This window comes from Piliocolobus tephrosceles, chromosome 12 (assembly GCF_002776525.5).
Source record: "Piliocolobus tephrosceles isolate RC106 chromosome 12, ASM277652v3, whole genome shotgun sequence".
In the NCBI taxonomy this organism is placed as follows: domain Eukaryota; kingdom Metazoa; phylum Chordata; class Mammalia; order Primates; family Cercopithecidae; genus Piliocolobus; species Piliocolobus tephrosceles.
The window spans coordinates 15,934,052-15,942,642 of NC_045445.1; positions in this window are offsets into that span (position 1 = coordinate 15,934,052).

An 8,591-nucleotide genomic window follows, 5' to 3' on the forward strand; every position below is an offset into this window, starting at 1 on the left:
AAAAACTGCTATGATCTTACCTAAAAAAGTTTAAAAGCAAGGCCTGAAAGGATCATAGTATTTCCAAGTAACTTAACTATATCTCAGAAAAAAAGTTCGAGGCTATTTATTTATAGAGTTAAAAAATATACTCAGCACTCAAGAAGGGAAAATTCACAGGTTAACATACAATCAAAATTGCCAGACATGCAAAGAAGCATGAAATTAAGATTGCTACTTAAAAGGAAAATCAGTTGGTCGTAATTGACACAGATGATAGAGTTAGTAGGCAAGGATATTAAAACAGTTATTAAAGCTGTATTTCACACGTTCAAGAAATAAGAGTAAAAGTTAAACATGTTAAATGCAGGCATTGAAGATAGAATAAAAGTCCCAAATGAACTTTGAGAAAAGAAAATTACAATATTAAAATAAAAAACTACACTGGCCTGGATTAACGGCAGACTAGACACCGCAGAAGAAAAAGTTTATGTACTTGAAGATATAGCGATAGACATTTTCCACAATGAAACAGTGATGCTCTCAGAGAAAGAAAAAAGACTAATACTAATAAATAGAAACTTAGCAAGCTATGAGACTACTTCACATGGCCTAATAGACATAAATTTTGAGACTCTGAAAAAGAGGGTCAAATGGGGATAGAAAAAATATTTGAATAAATTGTAAATTAAAAATCTCCAATTTCGATGCGTACTCTAAGCCCACAGAGCCAAAAAGAATTCCAAGAACAACAAATATGAAGAACACTATACTAAGTCACATCATAATCAAATTGCTTAAAACCACCAATAAAGAGAAAATCTTTAAAGTAGCGAGAAGAAAAAAAAGACACTTTACCTACGAAAGAACAAAGTTAAAGATGAAAGTGGATATCCTGTCAAAAACAATGAAAGTCAGTGGAGATTGGGACACTATCTTTAAAGTACTGAAAGGAAAAAATAAAATGTCAACCTAGTTTTCTATACCCTATGAAAATGTATTTCAAAAACAAAAATGAAATAAAGCTTCTTTCAGAAACACAAAACCTTAAAGGAATTCACCGACAACAGTTCTGCCCCATAAGAAATGTTAAAAAAAAAAAAGTCCTCTAGTCAGATGGAAAATGATACCAGATAGAAATCTGTATCCTATATAAAAGAATGAAGAGTACTAGAAACTGCAATTACATGGGTAAGTATAAAATATGTTTTCCTTGTTATGTAAGTATCTTCATGGTAATTGACAGTTTAAAATAAAAAAAAAAAAAAAACGAATGAAGAGATTTATAGAAATAGATGTATAATGTTGGTTTTTGTGTTTCTGAGCGTTCTGAATTCCAGTGGGTAGAGCCAGCTGTTTCCCTCTTTATACCCAGGGCCCTCCTACCTCAGTGTGGTCACTGAGGTCACACATACCAAGGATTTTAGAAGCATGTATAATTTAAAGAGTGAGCAATAGGTTATTAGCACGGGTGTTGCGAACCCCAAATTATATTTCTCTATTTTACATGGGGAACTCTTATAGGAATAACTTTACCTTTTGTTATTAAAGGGAATTAAGCTACATAATAAAAGATTTAAAGGGAGTTAAGGTTCTGAATATCAGTTAAGAAGGTTGTGAGCCATGTTGGAAGAGCAGAGAGAACATGTGAAGGTAAAATGATCTAAGTTCCCTCTCTTGTTGAAAAGGCTGGAACAGAACCTGAGAATAGTTTTAAAAGAAGGGAATGGTGGAAAGTCAGAGAAAGCTCTCTTTGTTGTTTGGTGCTGAAGAGACTACCAGGTAAAGGCAATAGTGGGGAACTTTTTCCGAGACATGAGTTTGACACAGATCTATGCAAGGTAGAGACAGGGATTGGTGTCGGTAGGAAGGAAAAGCCTGTGCAAAATCTGAAAGTGGATGATGCATTAGAGGGAAGGTAGCCAGTCCCATGCTAAGAATGAAGACTAGATAAGTGAATAGGAGGACAGTGTGTATCTCTAGGTGTCTAACTTGATGGGGTGGAGCAATGAGGAGTCACAGAAATAAGAAATGGATTATAAGGTATATGGGAGATGCTGAGGTTGGTGGGCCACAGGTTGTTGACAGTATCAAAAAGCTAGACAGCAAAATTGAAATTCAGTGCATTGGACATAATAGAGTCCACATAGATAACTGCCTGTACCAGAGTGTGATGAAATCCATGTCTTTTAACATAGAGCTTTCCTAGCAGAGCTCAAGGGAAGACCAAGGTTCTGTGGGTTGAGTGTCAAGGCCCACTGCTTCAGAGGAAGAAGAAAGGGTACTGAGTGGACAAAACTCTGGTCTTATAGTCCTCATTGCAATCAGACTGCTCTGCCTTCTCATGTTCATTTATTGGATTTCTGTGGAAGGCTTCAGATTGAATGACGGGTCTCTCTTCTAAAAGTTTGGCAACTGCTGTCCACCAGCTAGATATAAATATGATAGATAATTGAGACCTGGCTTCCAGGTCCTGAGGCCCAAGATTGCACCTAGCACTTTGTCTGCTTGCCATAGAAACTTTAGTTAATGCAGATCTGCCAGCTTCCTAAAACAGCCACACAGGGTTAAAGGAGTGTCTGGGTGCTGGTGCCAGTGAGATTAGAGCCTTAGAGGTGACCTAAGATAGCAGATGTGAGATTGAAAACTCACCACATGTAACTGTATGTGTGGGTGATTTTTATATACACATATAACAAACCACAAATATACAAGCATGGACACAAGCATACACAACACACACACATACATACATACATACATGGATATGGACTGTATTTAGGAAAACACAGGAAATTTTTCTCTGGTGGAGTTTTCTGGATGGGTACTTTCTCCCTCTAAATTATTCCTTGGATTTATCAAGTTTTGTGTGAGTTTGGTTGCTAGTGTGTTTGCCAGAGAGAGGATGACTGCTTTGTATACAAACCTCAATTTTCTCTAAACCTGTGACCTCAAATGATCTCTATTGATGCAGCACAATCTAATTTCCAGTCTGAATTTAATGCTTTGTCCTTTTCGTTTGTTTTTCTTCAACATGTGTTCAATAAATGTTTGTTGGAAGAATAAGTGAATAAGTCAAAGTACCAGAGGATCACATTGGCCTGACTTATGCCTGGATTTTCTGCCTCCATGGAAAAAACCTACAGTGCCACAACTGCTCACGTAACTTCAGAATTTTCAAGGGAAAGTAGCACTGAGTGTGTCATTATGGATGTCTCATCTCCAGGCCTAAACACTATCTTGGCTGTGGGGATGCTGTCAACATCATCATACGTGATGCTTCCTGCTTTGCACCCCACATATTCCTGTTAGTTTAACAAGGAAGCATGTACCATCTCCACGGGTTTTCCATCTACGCTGCACATGTCTGCACCTTGGGCCAATCCTCTATGCCAGACAGTATCTGGTGTCAACATAGGCCCGCAGTCATAGCCACAAGGCACCCACCCTCTAGAGTGCCAATGGCTCAGATTCCAAGGGAGGTAATCTGAGCACGGGACATCATTTGGACTATTTTCCAGACGAGTCTACCCTCAGCCCTTTATCTGCAGTCCCAGGGCATTCCCACTCCAACTGCCCCTGTTGGAAGCTGTAGCATCCCTTCCACTGCTCCTCAGTGTTTCTGCTTGTTATCTTGTTGGTCATCAGTCACCGACCCCACTCACTCACAAAGCCCCAGCCTTCATGGAGGAGGTCCACTATGGAGGGGAAAACATACCAGACTCTGGTAGGCATTGCAACAACTCCAGGCCTGGGACACTGGCAAGGGTGTGTCATGGACTACTAGAGTAGTCAGGAGATATAACTCACCTAGAATAATGCTGGGTAGCCAGCCTTGCTCTTCCTGACAGGACATAAGATGACTCTAAGGCAGGGTGGTGTTTCTGGCATGCCACTGGTCCACTCTGTCAGTAGACATGCCTACCCAGACCACACTGAAGCTTCCAGCTTGGAACAAAGACTCAGAGATTCCCTACGCCTATTCACATAAGTTGTCCTGTACCACCATGCTCCCCACCCAGATTTCCCACCTTCTCTTCTAGGCACTGCTTCACTCTACACTGAACTCCGGATTTAGAGCTCTGAGTGTCAGCCGGCCTTGGACTCTCTGGAGCCATTTTGCATGTGGTCTTGCTCATGGACTCTGGCAATTGCTCTGCCTTAGATCCTTCCAATGCCCCTCACTAGCTGAGGAGTGTCCTGTCTGGTCCTCTTCCCTGGCTCTGCTCTTGAACATTCTGACCAAACCCTTGCTTCTCAAAGCAAAGGGGGAATGGTTGACATTTCAGAATTTTAAATCATACCCGGAAGAATTCTGTTGCTCTGGACATCACTGCATAAATCTCGCTTTGTATGGGTGAGGAATTACGTTATATTTTCTGCTTAACCTAATGAGAAAATATCTACTAAAACAATAGTGAGATAATACTTGTTCACCCATAATTTTACTCCAAATTTAAAATATTAGTAATAGCCGGGCGCGGTGGCTCACTCCTGTAATCCCAGCACTTTGGGAGGCCGAGGCGGGCGGATCACGAGGTCAGGAGATTGAGACCATCCCATCCCGGCTCACACAGTGAAACCCCGTCTCTACTAAAAATACAAAAAACTAGCCGGGCGTGATGGCGGGCGCCTGTAGTCCCAGCTACTCGGGAGGCTGAGGCAGGAGAATGGCGTAAACCCGGGAGGCAGAGCTTGCAGTGAGCCGGGATCGCGCCACTGCACTCCAGCCTGGGCGACAGAGCAAGACTCCGTCTCAAAAAAAAAAAAATAATAATAATAATAATAATAATAATAATAAATGGTTCTGAGCATGTAGGTATTAACATACATTGGTTTTATGAGAAAATGAATGTTGCAGCATTTTTGGAATAAAATGTCAGCAACATTTATAAAAATTAAAAACATTCACACCTCTCCCACTTAAACCCAATTTTCCACATTAAAATGTCTTTCTTATGAGAAAAAAAACACATTTAACCAAGAATTCATGTTTTAAAAATGTTGATTTAAGTCCTATTAATCATACAAAAAAATCTAGAAACAACTCATTTGTCCATTAGGAGGAAAAATTTTGAATTAATTATGACACATACATTCTTACATTCTTTAGAATACTAGGGAGTAGGTACAAAAGAGAGGTAGATTTATATGTGCTGTTATGGCAAGATTCTGCATCCACTTTATTAAGTGGCAAAGGCAAATGTCAGGTGAATGTATATTTCATTACCCATGCATATTTTTAAAAATTGCTTCTACTCAGAAGCAGCTTCTGGGCTCCTTGAATCTCTATCTGGTTCAGCCGGCCTGTCTCCACTCAAGATGAACCAGAGTCTCTTAAGGTGGAGGTGGACCCCAACATCCAGGCTGTGGGCACCCAGGAGAAACAGCAGATCAAGACTCTCAACTAGTTTGCCTCCTTCACTGACAAGGTGCGGTTCCTGGAGCAGCAGAACAAGATGCTGGAGACCAAGTGGAGCCTCCTGCCACAGCAGAAGGCAGCTTGGAACAACATCATGTTTGACAGCTACATCAATAGCCTTTGGAAACATCTGGAAACTCTGGGCCATGAAAAAGCTGAAGCTGGAAGCAGATCTTGGATACATTCAGGGACTGGTGGGAAACTTCAGGAATAAATACAAGGATGAGATCAATAAGTATACAGCTATAATGAATTTGTCCTCAACAAGAAGGATGTGGATGAAGCTTACATGAACAAAGTAGAGCTGAAGTCTCAGCTGAAAGAGCTGACCGATGAGATCAACTTCCTCACACAGCTGTATGAAGAAAAGATCCTGAGGCGCAGTCCCAGTTTTTGGACACAGTTGTGATTCCTACCTATGGGCAACAGCCGCTCCCTGGATATGGATGGCATCACTGCCAAGTGTGCGCAGTGTGAGAAGATTTGCCAGCCGTAACCCAGCTGAGGCTGAGAACATGTACCAGAACAAGTGTGAGGGGCTGCGGATGCAGCCTGGGAAGCACAGAGCTGATCTGTGTTGTACAAAGATGGATATCTCTGAAATGAACTGGAACATCAGCCAGCTCTAGGCTGAGACTGAGGGCCTCAAAGGCAAGATGGCTTACCTGAGGCCGTCATGGCAGATGCCAAGCACTGTGGGAAGCTGGCTGTTAAGGACACCAATGCCCGTTAGGGACGTCAGTGCAAAGCTAGTGGAGCTGGAGGCAGCCTCGCAGGGGGCCAACCAGGACATGGCCCAGCAGCTGCACGAGTACCAGGAGCTGACGAAATTCAAACTGGCCCTGGACATTGAGATTACCACCTGCAGGAAGCTGCTGGAGTGGAGGATGAGGAGAGCTGGATGGAGTGTGGGATGAGTAACATGAGTATCCATAGTAAGAACACCAGTGGCTACTCAGGTGGGCTGAGCTTGGCCTATGGGAGCCTCACAAGCTCTACAGCCTGGGCTCTGGCAGGGGTTCTGACGCCTTTAGCCTCAGGAGCTCCTCCAGGGCCATGGTTGTGAAGATTTTTGAGACCCGTGGTGAGAAGCTAGTGTCAGGGTCCCCTGATGTTCCGCCCAATTGAATAGCCACAGAAGTCCCTCCTAGCCTACCCGCTCCTGTGGTTGCCCCAGAACCTGTGGGAGAGGCCACTGTGCAGGGGAGCATAGGGAGCCGGAGACCCATCTGATGTTCAGCCCTAGCCCTCAGCCCATCATTGTGGGGAGTTTACTGCCTGGGGTACCTGATATTGCTCATGCCTCCTAACTAAAAACCAATTCAACTGTGGTTTTCCAAAATAAAGCCTCAGCTAAGTCTACCAAAAAAACTCACAGTATAATTTTCTACTATATTAATGTATGAAAAAACCTAGATTCAGCTTTAAAATAATACACATCAAATTGTCAATTGTGGTTATCCCCAAAAAGGTGCCTGAATTTTGCAGGAATTTTTTAAAGGCAAGAATTTTGATTGATCTGTATTTTAAAATTTTTTTGCAATAAGTATACTTGCACAGTTACTATTATAATGAAAATATTTAAATAAGCCTAGGAGTTCCTCAAGACTTATTCAAATATTTACGTAAACAAGTATAAATATAATATAAGTAAGTATAAATAAATTTAAATATAATACTTTTATATTTAAATACAATTTATTATATGAACATATATATATAAATAAAAGTTGTGCATTTATCAGTTAAGTAACTGCTAGCTGATGCAACAGATAAAACCTGACACTTGAATGGCTTAACACAACAAAAGTTTCCTTTTTGTGTGCATAAATTCTGATGTAGGTTGCCAGGGACTTCCTCTGTCAGGCCACCCAGGGATCCAGGCTGCTTCCCTGTTGAGGCTCCACCATCTGAACTCAGGGCCACCATGTTTGCTGCTCAATGGGAGAGGAAGCATGGAAATGGCACACTGGTTCTTGCTGTCACATAATAGGTACTCAATAAAAAGCAACTATCATAACTTGTTATTACAACACTCTTCATTTCTTCGGGGAGTTTCTGGGAAATTCACCACGTTTCTTAAGGGCTTTCAAATACGGGATCACATCCAGTTTTCAAAGAATCCTAGAAATCTTTGCAGGGAGTTCTGCACTGATCTTTGGAATAACTTCCATAACTTTAGAAGACCAAGAATGTTTTCTTTTTATTTGATGCATGATCAAGATCTTAACTTATAAGCCTCTGCTACCCTCCACAGGACTGAACACTTTGGAACACCTGTACAGGTACCACTAAGTGAACTACAAAACAGGATTTTCCTGTGGAGGCAGAAACACAGACAGGAGCAAGTAGAATGATGATGAACCTTTATTTTCTTTTTCATCAGAGCTAGCATGTCTATCAGGGAATGATTGTTCACCTCCTAGGAGAAATCTAGGATTTTAGGAAATCAGCCTTTTGTAGACGTTTGCTTATCAACTAATTTATACGGTCTTTCTTTGCCTACTGCTTATAAGGGAGGCTTTGGTTTTTCAACCATCAAAGTATTACCATTCATCTGTCAATGCGTTCAGTGGCCTGCTTCAAATAACACACTTTATTAAATTCCTATCGCAAATACCAGGATGATTAAAAGATCTCTTTCTCTAACTTTAGGATTATATCCCAAGAAACAGCATATTATGCGCAAATCAAACTCTACTCACCAAGCCATTTGCAAGACAATTTGAGTGTGTGTCGAAGAGGCCCAGGGGGAATGACCAGGCATCAAAACATCCTCCAAAGTGGGCTTTTAACATTAGAAAGGGCTGTTGCTATCAGTGGGGCTCCAGAATGAGGGATGGAACAGTTCAGGGAACATCTGCAGAGAGAAGGAATCCTCTGTGTCAGGGGAAGGGCACAGTTCAGGGAACAGCTGCAGATAGAAGGAATGCTCTGTGTCAGGGGAAGGGTCGGTGATTTGGGGTTGTTCCACCTGGAGCAGGGCACAGCCCTCAGAGGAGGAGGCAGTGATGATCTGGTAAGCAGTCCAGGGTACAGGTTTGGACAGGAGGGCACATGGGTCAACACCAGAGGAAGGGTACCGTAATGCAGGGAAGTGCTGCGACAGGACAAAAATGTGAGCGCCTGGGCAGAATTAGCTCTCAAGGAGGAGAGCTAGGTTCTAGCTCTCCTAGAAGAGAGGACCCTA